Source organism: Eretmochelys imbricata, chromosome 13 (genome assembly GCF_965152235.1).
Source record: "Eretmochelys imbricata isolate rEreImb1 chromosome 13, rEreImb1.hap1, whole genome shotgun sequence".
Classification (NCBI taxonomy): domain Eukaryota; kingdom Metazoa; phylum Chordata; order Testudines; family Cheloniidae; genus Eretmochelys; species Eretmochelys imbricata.
Window position 1 is genome coordinate 14,425,638 of NC_135584.1, and position 19,616 is coordinate 14,445,253.

General features: G+C 38.9%; 1 protein-coding gene across 3 annotated transcripts in view; it reads left to right on the forward strand.

Annotated features, from left to right (window-relative positions):
- Positions 1-3,859: 3,859 nt before the first annotated feature.
- The window catches only part of ZNF217 (zinc finger protein 217), a 36,774-nt gene continuing 21,017 nt past the window's right edge, over positions 3,860-19,616 (forward strand). For 2 of the 3 annotated variants that reach the window (XM_077832097.1, XM_077832099.1), the window contains exon 1: positions 3,860-3,984. The gene's annotated coding sequence lies outside the window, so the exon portion shown is untranslated. Of the gene's footprint in view, positions 3,985-4,663; positions 4,782-19,616 lie in introns of those variants that run through there. The other variant, XM_077832098.1, reaches the window with a different exon arrangement.

The following is a 19,616-nucleotide window of genomic DNA, read 5'->3' on the forward strand; positions in this document are numbered from 1 at the left end:
AAACTGAATTTTGTGAGCCTATATATCAACAAATAGCATGACACTACAAAGATTGTCCTATCAGTCCTCCCTGTGCATTAGACTAGAAGTTTTCACTTCACACATAACACATAAATGAAATGGTTGCTGTGATTGCAGAAAGACAGCAAATATCGTCAACATAAGACAAAACGAAGGGAAGAAAATATGATTTTTACAAGTTGCCCCTTGCCTGATATCAAACATTTCCAGACCCACAAGTAAAAATCATAGAGGCCATAGTGGCTAATCTGTAAAAATAAATAATATTTTCATTTCAGATTTCTAATGTAATATTATATGTTGCATTTAACAAAAGTGTTAACTTGTTCTGGGCTTCTTGATTTTCCTGAAACAATCTTTCTGTTTTCTTACTCATCACTATCTGCTGATGACCTGATCTCTCTGACCTGCATTTATTTCTATTTGTAATATTGATTAGCATGCTACAGTTTAGCCAGTCTCAAAAAAAAACCAAACCAAAACAAACAAAAAACAGGCCAAGTTGTGCCAGAAGATACATGGACCCAAATCCACTGATTTGGCACTTATTTGTATTTACATTGACTTCAAATGCTCACATATCTCAAGGGCAGAAGTTGACCATACATTTTCATTCTGTGGTGCTCTTCCACACATGTAGTAAAATTTGTTTCTTCAGCCTCGGGTTCTGTTCACATCAGCAGGAAGTGCATCTGCTTTACTGGACAGCTGAATGTGGTCCATAGTGGTATTCAAAATGTTAGGCCCCAATTCTGCAAACACATATATACAACTGCACAACTCATGTGAGTAGTGGCATTCATTTACAGAGGACTACTCACACCAACAAGTTATGCATGTGGTTGTAGGATCAGAGCACAGGTCTGAAATTTATATAGAAACAAATATTGCACTGCAACAACACAACCTTTTCCCCAATTATCACATATCATAATGGACACAAATATATGCAGCTTCTGCATTTCCTCTTAAGTCATATTTACAGTCACTATAGGTGAAATCCTGATCCCAGTGAAGTCAATTGCAACATCCCCCTTCACGTCAATAAGGCAAGATTTCATCCCAAAAGAGTTAAAGCTTAAAAAAAAATAAAAGAAAAAAGAAAGAAATAAAAAACCCAACACGTGTTCATATGTCTCTAGTGCAAGCAATGTTGCCAACTTTCGCAATTTTATTGTGTCTCATGACATATGGTATTTTCCTGAAACTTGCAAATATGAATGCTAAAAGCTTTAAAACATTTGGAGTTGGCACCACTGACATGTCACACACACAGCTTAAGGCTATCGTATGCCACTTAATGCTTTGCCATGCTTCTGCCATTGTGAAGTACAAGCAACATGCTACAAAATTCTACAAAGATGCACAAACACCTACCTCAGGCATATCACTAAATAAATAAGAGTTAAAAAAACCCCTAACATGCTGATCCAGCAATTAAGTCTGAATGGGTCAACCACTGCACCCACACAGAACTTCCAGTGAGACTCCTCACAAAGTCAATAGCAAGATTGAAGCTTAAAGTTGCAAAAAACACATAAACAAAACCCTGAATTAACAACCCAAAGGGCCTAAATCCTGTAAACTGATACACATGGGGAGATTTTGACTTCAAGGTGCTCCATGTGGGCACGTGGGGTCCACCTATCTGACCAGTTTACAGGGCCAGGCTATAGGAATATAAATAAACTTTAAAGTTAGCCCTTGTTATCAAGTTATTGCCTTGGTTACACTAGAGGTCCTTCCCAGCTAGTGGCTAATGGAATATAGAACACAAGTAAGGAAAGTATGGTTCTTTAAGGATCATCCAGTAGTATAGCTCTCTGTTTGCCAGTGACCATCATTCCCTTTGCTCAGAGACACCTATGAGGTAAAAATCCAGGGAGGTGAGACAGCATATAAAACTTTGAAAAAGGTTTTTGCTTGATCCCATGTTTGTTTAATTTGCACAATTGTCAACTTTCATTTCCAGTTGAATATTGGGGCCCAGTTTAGACTAGGAAAACAAATTGTGGTTTAAAAACTGTTAGCTAACACACCAGTTTAAGTGCCTCCACATTAGGGATTTCCTCTGTTTAAACCAGAATAATTTTAAAATTGATTTAATTTAAAATGATGCAGACAGGGCCTAATAGTATCATGGGTCTGATCCAAAGCCCACTGAAGTGTGGGACTGACTTCAAAGAGCTGCAGCTCAAGTCTCTTAAACTGTCTCGAGGAAAACAAGAGAAGCAACATAACTGGGAACTCACCCCTCCCTTACACCATTCACTTCAATAAGGTGCTAACTTCAGGGTTTACCAGAGACTGCTAACTGCTTTGCTAACAGTATTATGCATTCTATTTAATTATAGCATCTAAACCACTCAGTTGGAGCTGAGACATTTAAAAATATTATTTTAAACTCCCCATTACTTGCTACTTTGCTGAGTTCATTCCGTTTTGGCATACATGCTAATATCTTTTTAAAGAAATGTAACAACCCACCAACTTCAGCAACTGAGCAAATATGTGAGCTACCATCACAACATGTTGCAAGAGTATGGAATAAGCTCATGTTCTCCCTCTCTCTTTTTTTAAGTGTTACCATTTCTTTCCACTAGGTATGTTCCAAAATCTTCTTTCGTTAATTTTTCATTAATTTTCCTAAGTAAGGCTATGACTGGCAACACATTGTCTATCTGCTGCCTTTTTTATGTATGTGTGTTTCTCTATTGTGGAAAATGTGAGTTTGTTCTAAACTTTTATTTATGTAAACTATTCTGCAGTAGCTAGTGGTCAACTGGAGCATACTAGCAAGACAGAAAAAATATCTCTAGCTGTTTTCCCAGAATGATCACAACAGGAAACTAATGAAAAATACTCATATGTATGTTATTTACATTTGCTAACTTCCATTAAAATATACCATAGTAATAGTCCAAAACAATGTGCCTTATAATACTGTTATTGTGGACTATTAGTCTAGAATATTGTGAGTGCATATTATACATAAAGCCTCACAGTATTCTAGAATAATAGTTCCTTTATATGTTTTGTAATTCAGGAAGTTAGCTATCTATCTTCCTGAATTACAAAACACATAAAAGAATGAAAACTAATTTGCTCTTGATTTCTTAGCTGTTTAAGAGAAATATAAAAGCAAGTAATCCCATTCTTACACAGCTCCTTCAAAATGGAGTTACTTGGTAGCACAAAGGAAACAACTCAAATGGTGTTAATGGTCCCCATTCATAGCAACATTAAAGACAATTGGTCTGATTTTTCAGAGGTGCTGAGCAGCACCCGTTGAAGTCAACAAGACTTGTAGCGGCTCAGCATCTCTGGGAATCAGGCCAAACAGGAGCAATTAGATATTCCTTAGCACTTTAATGGTCTCAGGTCTGTTTCCATTGCCTCCTATTATTCAGTGTATTTACAATTTAAAAAAACATTCCACTCTGCATCTGCTCCCGCCTGCTCTCCCCCTTATACTTCCTCCCTTTCCTGGGCCCCTGCATCCCTACTGTTCCCCATTTTACCCCCTCCACCTCCCCTGCTCCCCCCCAATCGACCCCCGCAGCCCCTTCATCTCCCCTGCTCTATCTGTTCTGCCCCTGCTCGTTCCCTCTTCTGCCCCTTCCAGCTCACTCCCTGCTCTCCCCCCTACTCCAACACTTAGTGCCTTGGTTTTGACACCTCCCACTTGTCCAGCACGTTTCCCTAGCTCCGCCTCTGTTCGAGCGCTGCAAGGGGGCGGGTTCGGGGCCCCTGAGTGGGCGGGGCTATCGGGAGGGGGCGTGGCTCTAGGGGAGGGGGGAGCACGGCACAACAGCTGCAGACAGAGGGGAGTAATTTATTACAAACAGTGGCCCGAGCGCGCTGGCGCAGCGGAGTCCGGGCTCCTTTCAGCAGCACCACAGCGGGGCGGCTAGACCCCCCCTCCCCCTCAGGATGCCGGCTGGGGAGGCGGCTCGCTCCCAGGTGAGGGCGGGAGTTCAGCTGAGGGCACCCCCAGAGGGGTCAGAGCTGCTCGGTTGCCTGGAGGAGACACAGCTCTTACCCCCCCCCCCATGAGGAGAAAGGGGGGGGAGGGGCTCAGCCCATCTTGAGGGGGGGGCGAGCGTTTTGGAGGGGGACTAACCGCCCCTTGAGACGGGGACAGAGCCCCCACCGTGAGAAGAGGCAGGTGGGGAGGGGGGTGTTTTGCATCTTAAATCAGCAAGGTGGCCCATCACCGTGGTATCTTGGCACCTTCTTTCCCATGGAGGTGGGGTAGGGGTATTGGCCCCTCCCCAGGTGGGGGGGCAGGTATGTCTGTGGGGGGACATAACCCTCCCCCCCACCCCACGGACATGACGCCTGAGCAGAGGCGTAAAGAGGGTCAGGTGTGTGGAAGTAAAGCACAGCAGCCCCCAATCCTCCCTGCCTGTCTCCCTCTCCTTTCTTTCTCATTCAAGCCCCAACTCGTGTGTTTGTGTGTGTGAGAGTGAGAGTTTCATCCTCCACCAGGCAATGGAAGAGAAGGAGCAGCAGCAGGTAAAGAAACCGCTTCTCCTCCTCCTCCTGCCCCCCCCCCCCATACACTCTCCAGGGTCGGATCTTCATCCCAGAACCCCCTGGGAGGGAGGAAGAGGAGAAAAAAGAAAAGGCAGATGAAGAATGAGCATATCTTCTTTCGTCTCTTCCCTCCCACCTATAAAGTTGTCGCTCTCTCTGATTTCCCTCTTTGCTGCCTGGGATCACCTCTTCCCCGCCCCCCATTCTCTCTCTCCCTCTGTGTAAGTAGGTGCTTCAAACTTCCATTATATACCTAGGTATTTGTTTTAAATATTCAAAATGTCGACCTTTTTAATCGGGGCGGGGGGAGAGAACATTTCTTTGTGAGTCAGGGATGTTCCTGGAAGAAGGGTTTGGTTTGTAGTGTGTGTGGCTTATCGGGGGGCGGAGGAGAAGAGATTTGGTAATGAAAAGTTTATTGATCAGTCTTGTCAGTTTCTTTTTGTTTCATCTTACTGCCTGCTATGTGAAGTCTAAGAGCCTCCAGATCATTTATTTGGTATTTTTTTTCTCTTTCTTTAAACTAGGGGAAATAGGAAGTTTTAAAAATAAATAAATAAACCCCATCTGGTTTCTACAACAACAAAAGACGTTTCCAAACGAGGACAATACAATTCCTTAAGTGTTTGGAGATTTGATTTCACTCCCGATTCTTAATATTTGTTGGGAGGTATTGGATTTTTTTTTAAAAAAGTTATATACCGTTCTATTCCTGGGCATGTGTGATGTATGTTTGTTTGTTTTGACATATAGAAATTCTAAAGCCAAAGCAAGCTCTTCTGTATGCGCTCTAGTGAGCCATCCCATAAAATATGGTGTGTGACTTCTTGTAAGTGTTTGAACTGAAGTGTAATAGTTTTGAAGTGGTGGCCAACAAAATCTGTTGGGTTATTGATCTACTGATGAAAGGCGTTTGAATTTGAAAAGGGTTTAGTTTAGGGTTTAGTGTGTGTGAAGTTTTTTATTATTATTTTCAATGTATCGTTAGTTTTTTTATTTCTAAAATGACCTTGAGAGTTTAAAAGCTACATCAGTTTCTACTCGGTGGGTTTGAGGGGAGGCAGCACTAGAAGGATCTATTGCAAAGCGAAAATAGAAATAGGAACTAAAGTAGATGCAGTGAAATGTTTTCTCATAGAAGTATGTGAAAAGGGAAGTTTCTGTAAGTCTGTATGAGAAAGAACGGGGAAATAACGCAGTTTCAAATGCAATGAGAGGATATCATTCTTCACATTTTATTAGGCCTTTAATGCAGGACTGATATGATCTGGGAGACACAGAAATTAAAACGCCTAACTACAAGTTGAATAGCAAGCATTGACTTGCTGACCAACGCTTACATTGTTGGGGGCTGGTTTTGTGTCTGCAAAGGTAGCAGAGCACAGGGCTATGACAATAGCTTGCAAATGCTTTCACGCCATGTTTTATTACTCTTATGAGCTCTTTTATTAACTGTACTTTGATTCCCAAACCTAATACTCTAATTTGTGATCTATTTAAGCATTTTCTCTGATAATGTGAAGGGGCAGTTCCAAATAAGTAAGATAAACTGCATTCTTCAGCAAAGGGGGAAGGGTGAATTCCCCCCCCCCCCACTAGTTTTGTGAACTGATGAGTCAATATTTAATATCTGCGGTAGCAATGCTAGTGCGTGATGGATCATTAATGACTTAGTTAATCTAATATTAACGGTTCTTCTAAATTACAGAGAATACTACATCTCTGATTTAATGCTTGAAATTCATTAAATCTTTTGGCCTTTTCTTTAAATCACTGAAATTTCAGGTTGTGTTGTAATTTTTATACTTATAAGGAGGAATAGCAAATAACTTCAGAAACGTGGCTATTACAGTAATTGATTGATCTGACTTACAGCCAGGAAACTTCTGCACATGCTGGAGTTGCTGATTTTTTAAAAATATATATTTATAATTTTTGGGGGGTAGGGAAGTTGGGTTTTTTTTGGGGGGGAATCATTAAAGTGTACATAACTATTTTAAAAACAGTAGATCTGATTTTAGTTAAGGTTGATTCAGTTATGTCTTCATCACTTTGGAGTTGGTTGAATGACTTGACGTGAGATTAAGCACAACAAAAGAAAAGGCAGGGGAACAACAGCTGCCTTCTAGTACTGGAGCACTAGTGCTCTTAGAAGGAAGGCATTTTACCTTTTAGTATTGTGTGATGTCAAGTAAGTTTAAATGTTAATGTTTATATTCATGATATATCATATGAACATTCTAACAATACATTTCATACTTAAGTTCTGTATGTTCATGTTTGTTTTTAAAAAGACAAAAATCATCTTTTAAGATCTGATATTAACTACTGGATCTATCTCATTAACTTTTCAGACAAAAAGTAACAAACATTCACCACTAGTTTGTACTTGCTTAGTTACTGTGTGGTAAGAACTTTAAGGTGTGTCATTAATGGCAGCTGACGATTCTTGCAGAGAAGTCTTGTTTGTTTTAGGTAGGTGTTTTATACAGAATTTCCAGTGAGACAAATATTACTACATTGACTGGACTCATTCTTTCTGAAAACTTACTGTAAGGCCTAGAAGAATAATTTTACCATACTGTAATCAGAATTTATTTAAAAAAAGTCATTAAGGATCACTGCACATTTTGAGGGCTTTTTCACTTCCTTCATTAAACATATTCTCAGGTAATACGTATCATATTTGCTTTTTTAAAAAAAATTATATTCTTGACCTACATTCTTATTTGTCAAAATGAAAACACACTTTTGTTGTAAATAAGTGGGTGTGAAATTGTTTTCTGGGTTTATTTACATTAAGTGGCCTATATTTGTTTCTTGAAAACAAGGCTACTATAACAGGCTTTATAGAATAGCTTCTAGGTTTTAGAAGTTTGGGTCAGGAATACTTGTTTTAGATTCTAAATGGATAGCTCTGGGGTTTTTGCTTTGTTTTGGTAAGGAAGAGGGGGGGGTGAGGGCGGGTAGAAAGAGGAAGCTAATAAACTTCAGCACCTTTATCAGACCATCTGACAAAAGGTTACTTCATTTTGGCTTCTAGATTCCTTTAAACCCCATAATTACCTTCTGAATACTTCTTACTAATCTTCAAGATATTTGACTAGAGTATCTCCTTATTCATAATCTTGTGAATTTAGAGCGAAATCAAGTGCTAAGTTATCGCTGTTTTGCAGAGAAAGTGGTTTAAAAGAAAACTGGATTTCACTTGACTTTCAAAATGGTGATTTACTGTAAACTTTGAGTTACAAGAATCTGAAGCTTTGTAATTAAGAAGCTCTGGGGCAATGTTAAGTAAGATTTAACCTTTTTATGTCTAGTCTTTCCTGTCCTAATTTTTGTTGCAGTGAGTAATGACTTAGTACAAGACTTCTATACAAGATATAGAACACTCTATACTTAAAAACAAAACAAAAACATTAACACTATTGCTAATGTGTGGAAGAACTGCTTTTTCTCCTTACCCTTTAGAGGTAAAATTCCTTTCTTTAGGGGAATCTGGAAGAGGAGTTTGACCTTTGAACTTGCATGCACACTTCCACACTGCTTTCAGGATGATGAAATAACTAAGGATATTTGCCAGGGTCTTACACTTATCTTGTTTCATCTTTTTTAATACCTAACTGTTCAGTTTTTAAATATAGTAAATGTAGCACATTTCTGCCACAGTGGGGCTGCCATTAGCCAGGTTTACCACCCTGTGTTTATTTTTTGAGACTCCTGATTAGAACGTCAGGTGTCTAATAAGATACTTGTTTCTGCTTCACATAATTACATTTGTTACTCCAAATTGTCTCAAACATGCCATTTACTTGGAATGAACTCCTAATCATTTCTAAGGACTCTCTCAACTTCCGTGACAAAAAGTATCTTTAAAAAGTTAGAGTTTCTATTTCTATTGCACTAGCAGGATTAGGGCCCCATTGTGCTTGGTACTGTACAAACACTTAGAAGGACATAGTTCATGCCCTAAGAGCTTTACAACCTGAGATACAATGTGGGGAAGAGGATATATACATAGTTTAAGTCTAAAATATGTTATATAAATAAAAATTGCACATCAACTATACCCAACTGCTTCTCAGCCTGTATTTAGTTGTGTAATTTCTTGTAGGTGTCATAGAAGGAAGTGGCTCTTGAAGGGTTTGGAATCAAATTTACTTTACAAAACAAACTGCTTTAATTTCATTTTTGAAGTGAAAGAAAATATTTAAATTTTCACTTCGTTGCTGCTCAAAACACAATCACATGACAAGTTTGGTACCCATTAAATGGGTGGCTGCAATCTGTCTTGGGAAAACTTTCATTGTGGTCATATGACTTGATTAAGGATGAAGTTACTAATCTATTATGTATTCATATAATGTTTTATTCCTTTTTGGTATATTTGTTGATGAGCCTAGAAAGTGATGTGAAGTACCCTTTTGATTTGAAATTAGACTGGTGATAAGGTGTTTGCAGCATATGTGTTCGGTGAGGAATCCTATAAGAATGAATACAGATGAGAAACAGGTTAAAAAGATAATTTAATTAAGTAGAATGAGTTATCAAATGGCCTTTAAGTGGCTATTTCAAGAAAAAGCATAAGAGAAAACGTCACAATTGGATATAATATGTAGAATATTTGGGGAAAGCCTATTTTGATAAGTCATGCTTAGTGACTTGGGTGGATTTCTAAATATGGGATGTAAGTGAATAAATGACTGGATAACTACTTTCCTAATAGGTATTGTAGATTTTGTGCAACTAAACTAAAGTATCAAAGTCTAATTTTGTTTATGCACAATGGGCACTCTAACATTTTATTACACAGAAAAATGTTTAAGTGCAATTCATCGCTTATCACATCATATAAACTGCATGTGGAAAACTGAAGACTCATCATTGTCCTTGTATCCAAACTTTACTTTAACTGTAGTCATGTTTGCCTGAAACAGGTGTTGGGGAAATTCCTAATTTATGCCAAACTTTTTTTTGAGAGGTGTGGTGGTTTGGGGGAGGGGATGTACTAAAATCCACAATCTCATTTTGAGTATGGTGTTGTGGGGGGAATAGTATAAGCTAGAGCTGAGGAAACATGGTTTTAACTGGTTGTTGCGATATTCATTCCTCCTCTTCCCCTTCCCTCCCAAGTAAAATAGAACTTTAAATCTTAAATTGCTGTCTAATGCTTTTAAAGGTTTACATTTTTGGGGCCTTTCTTTAAAATCGTGCTCTTGGAAAATAGTAGACAATGTAGTTTAGCTTTGTAAGCTTGACTTCATAATATAAAACTGAGAACTGCTACTATTCTTTTATTGCATATATCCATCAGTTTGACACTAGTAAATTGATGCCTCTGATATGAGGGGCAATTCAGAATTGTCACATCTATATTTCTGTAGAACAAGGACAATCCATGAGTTTCTGCTATAAGATCTACTTCCTGGGTAGAAAAAGAAGGCTACTAGATGTGTCTTCTAGCTACATTTCTAGCATGTTTCTGTTTTCTTAACATCATCAGTCTCTCACCCTGTGGCTGATTTGTGAGGGAGAAAGTGTCTGCCTTAGAGACCATGCACTTTTTTTATGGTGTAGCCAGAACACAATTTTGGATAAGCCTTGAAAACCATAGGTCCAAATTCAGGTGGTGTATGAAAAATGATCCTCACTTAAAGCTTCTTGTTTGAGTGCATATTCTGCCTCTTCTCAGATTTCTGTTGAGGAAGGGGTCTGAGTTGCAGTCAGATGGCAGTATTGGGAGGAGATTAGTGTCTGCCAACAGTGGTTCCTCCACGGGTGAAAAGTAGTTTCCCAAGGCAAAGAGTAACTCTGGATGCTCCTATGACCTCTTTAGCTGTACAGTGTAATGGTATGCAAGTTGCCCCATACTAGGAGCTCTGGAGAAGCTCTTGGATACCCTTGGCAGGAAAGCAGTTGTCTCTCAATAGAGTAGTAAGGCTTTGAGCCCAACTCAGGGAACTGCAGCTTACCAGCTCATCCACTGAGTGAGACTAAGCGGGGCTAACGTCTTATGGCTAAGAAGCAGAGAAGTCCAATCCTGTTACATCCTTGTAAAGGATATTTCTCCAATTGAATGAACTGAATAAATATAATACACTCTCTATGAAAGATCAGGTTTAAATTCTCTTGCTTCATCAAGGCTGCCTTGCGTGGAGAGAACAATATAGCTATTTTGAAAGGTAAAGTCTTGGTGCTGGTTTAAATGTGTGAAATTTTTTGACTTAATGGAATTGCATCATCTCATGGCAGCAGTGAAATTGTATCATAGGACTTATAAACAGTGATCAGTATAGTGCTTTCTGATGATTCTTAGTACATGTATTCGCCTCTTCATGATGCCTAAAGTATGTTTTGTTTCATGGACTATAAGAAATCCTTCCATCCTTCTGCCCAAATCTGAGAGAAAGGAAAAGTTGGCGGTCAGAACAACATTTGTGAACTTTAAAAACAAATCCTTAACTTGTATAATTTTAGCCAAAATACCAAGAAGTGGATACTGACATTCAGTATTGCTCAGTGGATACTTGGATGCAGAAGGGAAGTTTGTGCAAACCTGTAACTTCTGATCTTCAGCAAGAGAAAACTTCTGATCTTCCTGGTTAAGAGTCATTTCATCCATTGAGTTGCAGAAGTTCTGTTGTCTCTCAAAACATTAAAAAGAGATTCCACACAGAGGTCTCTGTTGGGAATACCTTCAGAGAGCAAATACTTGTTTCTATAGTATAGACCCCAAAATGGGTGGGAGAACTCATTCTCTGCTAGTTATTTCCAATTGGAGGACACGGCTACCTATAGGAAAATGTCTTTGACTTGCATTTATGCAGTCTGGTATACCCATGAACTTTATGTAAAATTATAAAGTAGAGAAGTTCACTAACTGTATTCACCAGTATTAAGAGATGTTTGAATATTCTTCTTTATCCTCCCTCACCCTCAGGTGCCTAGGTATCCACCAGTTTCCACCATGTCTTTGCTGGTTTGTTCAGGCTTCTGAGTGTCATGTTGATGGATTTGGCTTCTTTCTCTATTCTTCAGTATCACGTTTCATTTTCCTCTTTTCAGATGGTGTCTGTATTATTTCTTGCCTTGGAAACCATGTTAGTGGAATCCTTAAAGCATGTCCTAAATATGTCCATTGTTTTCTTATCATATTTGATGTTTTAGATTGGTTTGTTCTGCTTAGAGTTTCTGATGTTGCAAAAAATTCTTTCCAATAGACTCCAAAGATCTTGCATGAGCATTTACTTTTGAATGAATTGATCTGATCAATTTCTGATGTAGATTTCCATGACTCTGCCCTATAAAGGAGGGACAGACATGATACTGGTGTTAAAAATTCATATCAGCTCTTGTATAATGCATACTGTGGTGAAAACTTGTATGGGTTGGCTTCTGCCCCCTCATATCCATATTAATATCGTTGTGGCAACCCAATGGTGTCAGACTGGACAATCTAATCATAGCTGATTTTCTAACAGTTCTTGCAAAAAAGAAAAACTTGAACCACTCTTAAGGGGGTTGGTTTAGTTAATGAGCTTTTAAATTTTGTTTCTAGAGAAACTTACACATGGAGGATTAATTGTAAGACCAATAAATAAAATTTCTCTTCAACTGTCCATGAAGCTTAATTTTATAGTTCATTAGGGCTGTGTCTACACTACATAGCTTTTAGCAACATGGCTGTGTTGCCATAGCCGTGCCACTAAAAATCGCATAGTGTAGCTGTTAGCTCTCCTGCCAACAAAAAACTTGTATCCCCAAAGAGCCGTGTTTGCATTGTCAACGGGGGCGCACTGTACGAACATTTAAATTGGGGTCATATGTTGTAACTTTTAGGTTGAAAAGAGACAGTCTTTTATTGTGATGTCTTCTGCAGCTGAACCACCCCCTATCCCCAAATACCCTCCTTCCTCTACAAGTGCTCATATTGTTCTTTATCATACAAACTGATCTGTAAAGAGCTTTTTATTTAAAAGGACTTTTGTGGAATTAAACACATGGCTTATTTGAAAATCACCTTTTTATGTAGGTGAGAAGAATGTGTCAGAAATTAATGAATTAATTCATTACACAAAGATGGGGTTGGAGTGTATGAGCAATACTGTTTACCATGAAAAGATAGCCTACATCTTCTCCCATTATAAGCCCAAATTTTTGTAAATACTAACATTTGAGTAAGACTCAAATGTTACTTTCAATCTTACTTATTTAATACTATTTTAATAAATACTCATATTAAATAGAAAAGTTTATATCTTTCCTTCTGCAAAGTCAGTTTTTAAATATACTGACCTCCTGAGTCTAACTTTCAAGACATTTGCTTAAGTCATGCTGCTGGTGTCAAGCTGACTGCATGGGTTATGACCTTTGTCCTTGATACAGTAAGTGTATGCCATTCTAGAGACTTGTGCTGCTGCTGTTAATGCTTACAAGATGAAGAAAGGATAACATTATATCCAAAATGCATGAAGTTTTTTTAATGTTTTGTGGTATGGGAGATGTTTGATTTCTGTTTATCTGGAGTTTTACTGCAGAAAGCAGGTTGTGGATTTGCCATCGGGATCCGAAGAGTGAAAAGACAAATTTGGAATTAAGTGCCAGATAGACATTTGGTTAACGTTCTGCTTGACGGTGTGATTACTTTCTAAATGTAGAATGCCAAAATCTTCTTCTGCCTAACTCCTTGAACTATAAATGAAATGCCTATGAGCATTCAATCTGATATGCATACAGTCCCTTGAACAATGGACTTGATAACTGATTGGACCTCCTGGCACTACACCATACAAATAATATACCCTTTTTTTCTTGCCCATTCTGAATTCTTTAAATATTAGTTTTGGCTACTATTTGGGGATACTTTATAAACTTAATGATCCTTTAATAATTAGAAGTAATGTGGCACAACTGGCTTTATAACAATCATGTACAAGTACAGTAAACAATATTCTCAGAGGTACTCTAGAAATATAGGACCAAACTGAGCCTTGGCCTAATCGGGTACAGTTCCATTGATTTCAGTGGAGTTGCAGTTACTCATGCCTGGGCTGTATTTGGTCCATTTGTACTTGAATATCTATGTAGCATAAAGCGAAGTTTAAGTAGGGTTACCATATTTGAACATTCAAAAAAGAGGACACTCCAACCGGGGGTGGGAAGGTTTGCTCATGAACCCCGGTCCCTCCCCCATTCCAACCCCTTCCCCAAAGGTCAATCAGCACCTCCCTGCACCTTCCATCAGCTGTTTTGTGGCATGCAGGAGGCTCTGGGGGGAAGGGGGAAGAGCGAGGGCATGGTAGGCTCAGGGGAGGGGGTGGGAAGGGGTGGAGTGGAGGCAGGGCCTGTGGCAGACCCACGGGTTGAGGAGTGATCGCCTCCCAGCACATTGGAAAGTTGGCACCTGTAGCCCCAGAACCGGTGCCTATATAAGGAGCCACATATTAACATCTGAAGAGCCACAGGTTGACCACCCCTGCTCTAAGATCAACTGGTTGGTGACCGCTGCTCTAGAAGGTGGATTAATTCACTTAAGTGCAATAGCAGGCACCAATGCACCCTTTTAAGCATAGACCTGTTGTGAGTGTCACAGCTAAATACAAGATGAAACAGATTGCTTAGCATAAATAGTTAATACATTTCAAGTGACTGTTTAAGGTGAAGTGGCCCGTTAACACCTGATGAGAGTATTAGGCTGTTTAGGCTCTCCAAGTTGTATCCAATAAACAACTGATTGTAATAAAATAAAGCACCAGAGATGGAATAAGGTGATATCAGTAGTTTATCTGTGGATTCATATTAGTAGCCAGTAATACAAATGGTACTGTTTCGGTAGTGCCAAAAACATTCAGTTGCTTCAGATTACTAACAAGATTTTTTTCAATGCTGGCATTATGGAGGACTTTTGAAGCCCTCTAAGTCTGTATTAAGATAGCAAAACAAGCTCAGCATATCAAAGAAATAGAGGACAGAATAGCTTTGAATCCAGCTCTTGGATTTAAGGGTCTGTTAATTTTAACTGTTTTTGAGGCAATCTCCTGTATCTCCTCTGGGAAAACTAGAAGTGCTGGTATGGTCTTGGTTTTTAAACAGCTGTTGCGGTGTTTGTGGGATAAATAAAACTTTAATAGGGCTATTGATTGTTATTCCTGCTTTAACTTACGTTGAACAATACATAACTTTACTAGTAGCATAGTATAACAACTGCTTTAGTACTAGGCACATAGTCATGCCTCCTTTTCTTCAGCTAATCTTTGGTGTGTGTTAAACTATAACAGAAAACTCAAAGGATGGTCTTATTTGACACGTCTCTTGGGGTGGGGGAGAAAGAGAATTTTGAAGCAGAAAGGAGTAACAAGTGAAATGAAATTAGTCCCAGTAGGTCATCTCTAAAAGAACCGTTTTGAATACAGTATAAAATAGTTTGTGTAACTTAATAAAAGGAAATCAAGCCTCTTCACTAGACTTTCGGAAATGCTTTGAATGTCATCTTAATGCATTTTTATGTAGCAGCTTTTGTTTTATCTAGGTTAGGTAACAACAACTAAAATGAAAACACACTGATCTCAGCCATTCATAACCATAATCCTAGAATATTCATCACCATAGAATCTGGAAATTGCTATAAACCTGTAGACCTGATTTGTTTGTCTAAGGGTCACATAAGCAAATGTGTTGTGCACTAAAGTTTGCTAAACTCAGTCTCTGGTGGACTTTTGAAGGGATCAAGTTCAGTAGGGAGCATCCCTCAGGTGAGAGTAACTTGCTGCTGCTTTTGGTCAGTAAAACTGTTTTCACTGACCATTCCAAGAATCTTGCTTAGCACATCTTATCTTCTGGGATGGATGGGTGATGGAGGCAGTATCAGTCTATAAGGCGTTTGAGCTCTGACTGGATCTTGAGACACTTACTAGGGTTTGTTTAGAAGCTGATGGGAAGGGATGTCAAGAAGCCCAGATTCCCTTTGCCCCTCTGCTGTGAAGGTAGGAAAATACATATTTATCAGCTTTGAACTCAGGTTTCAGACTTGTAACTTTTCTCCCCCACCTATTAAAAGTAAAAACTTCCATTTCCCCACTCCAGAGACGACTGCTGCTCTGAGGCTGCTAGGTCATTATCACCTCTCCCCCAGCCTGGTGGCTGCAGTGAGGAACAAATAGTGAAGAGAACTTAGCTACTGTATCCTTTTCTTAGGACAGGTCTACACTACTGCTTATGTTGCTCAAACTTATGTTGCTCAGGGATGTGAAAAAAAGCCATCTACTGAGTGACGCAAGTTACAGCGACCTAAGCACTGCATAACTTATGCTGACAACAGCATTCTCTCCTGTAGGCATAGAGCATCTTCACCTGTTGTGCTGCAGCTGTGTTGATGCACTGCTTCTAGTGAAGACTAGCCCTTAGTCTGCATTTTGGCATTCCAGTCAAGAGCAACTCCTGTGCATATCTAAACTGCAGCTCATAGCTTTCCCAGGTAGCACCTGTTTTAAACTGATGTGATTCTTGACAGTTTAACTGCTGCCCAAAGGATTCTGAAGAGCTGCAGTGCAGGGAAACATCATTTTTGGTCCTTGACTCTAAGACCTTATCTTCACTAGGGGAAAAACTTTTTTTTTTAAAAAATCACACATTAGCTCACAAGTGGTTAAAAATCCTACCCTGGCCAAGGCAGTTTGTAGTTTTCACCTGTGTTAGCAGGTTACAGCAGACAACCGTTTACCATGCCCAGCGAACACAGGTGAAAACTACAAACTGCCTCGGCCAGGGTAGGATTTTAACCACTTGTGAGCTAACTTGTAGTCAACTCTTCCTTGGTGCTTCTGCTGGTGGAGTCAGCCATTTGGGGTTTCCCCCTGAGGAATGGCAGGTTGTGCTATTGGCCCTTTTGTGATCAATGTTCTGTTGTATCAATGTAGTCTTATTCTGAAAGTAAGTACTTGTAAACAGATTCCATGTTTGTCCCTCACTGACTTCCCAATTTACTTAGTTCAGTTTAGAAGTAAAAGTGTTTTCATAACTGCCAGTTCTATTAAACTCAATCTACGATCTGAAAGTCAAACTGTATTCTTTGTTTTCTGTCTGATCTATCATCACAAGTATTAATACTATTGCCAACCAGATTCTACCTTGGGTTAATGTTGTTTCCAGTGGAATTGCCCAGTTGTAGCTGCAGGATTGGCCTTGCATTTGGAGTTCATATAATTTTGTTGATTGAACCAAAATGGATCCCAATTTAGTCTGTCTCTGCAGTGCTCACAAGAGTAAAAAGTAGTAATTGTATAACTAAATTAGATGGACAGTATTCTGAATGTGTCCATGGACCATGAGTTGTGTGTCAGTTCTAGATAGAGTAAAACAATGCTTTAATTCTGATTTTAAAAGTACATTTTTATTTAATAATTGAATAATTTTTAATATTTTGATTCCTTTGGGAAAGGATTTCCTTCATAGCAGTAGGAAATGGTGCTGCTATTTATCTGAATTAAACCCTTGTCTAGTATTGATTTATTAATACTTGGTTTCCAAACATAAAAGGCATGCCCTACTTTTAAGATCTTTCTGACTGATGAAGGAAGTCTGAAATGTATCAGCCGGAAAACTCAGTCTTGTTTTAAAGCTCACCCTTCAACTTTTTACTCTATTTATTTATTTTTTTAACATTTACGGTTCACTTATCTTTTCCAGGTAGATTGAATTAGATTCAAACTACCAGAGTCCACATCTTGTTTTTTTACCAAAAATGTTATCTGTGACTAGATTTCATGATCTAAAAATTACAGGTGAGAAGCTCTTTTCTAAAAGTAGCTCTTGTCATATTGAACCACATCTCTTTTGACAGCAATAATTGCCCTGGTGGTAGAGAAATATTTCAGACATTGAAATAGTAAGGCATGCTATATTTCCTCAGAATGATGTGTTGAGGGTTAGTAATGGCCAGATTTTCAGAAGTGCTCGCATGGAAGCGCGCATTAAGAAAAATGGAAGCGACTAGGTGCTAAGAACTTCTAAAAATCTGGCCTAAATGTGTAAAGTACTTTGAAAATCACATCTTAAATCTTCAAACGAGCCAGGTGCCATGGCAGTGAGTCTGAGCCTATAGACTTGGGCTTGTGCTACAGCGCTTAAAGTGGTATAGATATTCCAGCTTTTGCTTGGAGCTTGGATTCTGAAGAGTGAATTATTAAACTTGTGTTTGTGAAATTTCAAAAATTCAGTCCACTATTTCCCAACACATCCAGAGAATTCATTGTCTCTAAATGGTTCCAGTCTGCAAGGAGTTTTTGGTTATCTTGTTGGATGGAATTTGGGACTAAACTTGGCCCTGGAATTCGGTATGGAGGCCTTCACTTTCTACAAGAAAGTATTTTTCGCTGTTGGTGAAAGCAGGTTTTGGTCTGCTACTAGTTTCATGTTGGTATTTCTCAGTTATGTAGTACACTGCAAGAAGGATCAAAGGAAAGATAGAAGGAACATCCTTGTCTTCTGAATATTTGCTAAAATGACATGTAGATGAAACTACATCGAAAAGATGCTTTCCCTGTAACTGAGTGTTTCTAGAATTTCATTGCTACACAACAAACTGAGACTGTCTAGATGAAGTAGGTTCTTAACCCGTCTCTGGCACTGACAGCTTGACCTAGAACATATGTCAGTATGTGGCAGTTGCTGTTTAGAATGATTCTCTCATACACTTCAGAGGAACTTAATATGTACACAGTATTAATGAATGGCAACTGTTTCTAAAATGGGCCAGTTTCTATATCTTGCCTGAATATTCACTAAAGAATTAGGGTTAAACATATTTTAAAAAATAAATAAATAAAAAATCCACACCTGATGATAGCCCTCTTACCTAAGTGGCTTGCTGATATTGTGCTACTAGCTGCTCAGATTTTCAAGCTGCCTATTCATCTGTCTTACAAATAACACCTTCATTTAGGCAGCTTCCATTATACAACAAAGATCACATCTGAGCTCTGCCACAGAATACCGTCCTGTCCTGTTTCTAATAACAGTCCAGGGATGTTGCTGTGTGTGTCACTCCAAAGCCTAAAATGTCCGAGTCCGTGTGAAGTGATGGAAGCAGCTATAAGCATAGCTGAGAGCTTTTTTTGTGTGTTCAGAATATCACCAGGTTGAATCATCACTGAATTTCATGGTCTGTTACCACCCAATTTTCAAGTTCTTGACCATTTTATCTTATGAATTACTGCAACTGTACGCCACACAAGTGTAAGGCCTGTACCAAGTAACTGTACCATGCAAAGAGTCTTAGACCACTGTGATATCAGTTAACCCCACCAAAGGCCTTTATTCTACGGCTGATTTGCATGCAACAGTCCCATTGGTTGTATGAAGGAGACAGCACAAATGGTGAATTACTTTGCCCAACTGCCACACCCGTGCACTCAGTTGCCACCTGCGCAAATCCCCTACATGCAGATCAACACAACCACCTGCACAACACCACAAGCAGCAAACAAAATTGCCCCTCACAACAACACATACCCCTCATTCGCCACGCCCACAGATCTACACAGCCAATGCACACAGTTACCCCAAACACACACAGCCCCTCACTGCAGCAGACACTACTCATTTGAGATCCACGCAAATCCACACTTCTCCCATCACGACATATGCATTCACTCACCCTTCCTCATACTTACCATAAAACGATAAACTTGAATGGCAAAACTGTGGATCCATCACTAGTATATAAATACAGCTTACAAAATTACTGAAGACACTGAACAAAGCAACAAGTGGAAATATGAAATAAAAAGTTACTGGTGAGTTCACTTGTTTGTAATATATTTCAATATTTTATCTCCACGGAGAAATTTTGTGCATAGCACCAAAATTTTCTAAAAACAAAGCCGGCCCTATGTTACTATTGTTAGTGGACCTGACTTTTAACTAGAGTCAAAATTAATAAATGAAATCTTTATGACTGAAGTTCACTCTCAGAAAAGAAAGAGAATTAAAATTTAAGTTTACCATGTCATAGGTTCAACCTGCTTAGTTATTACAAGAATTCCAAAACTGTATTTAGA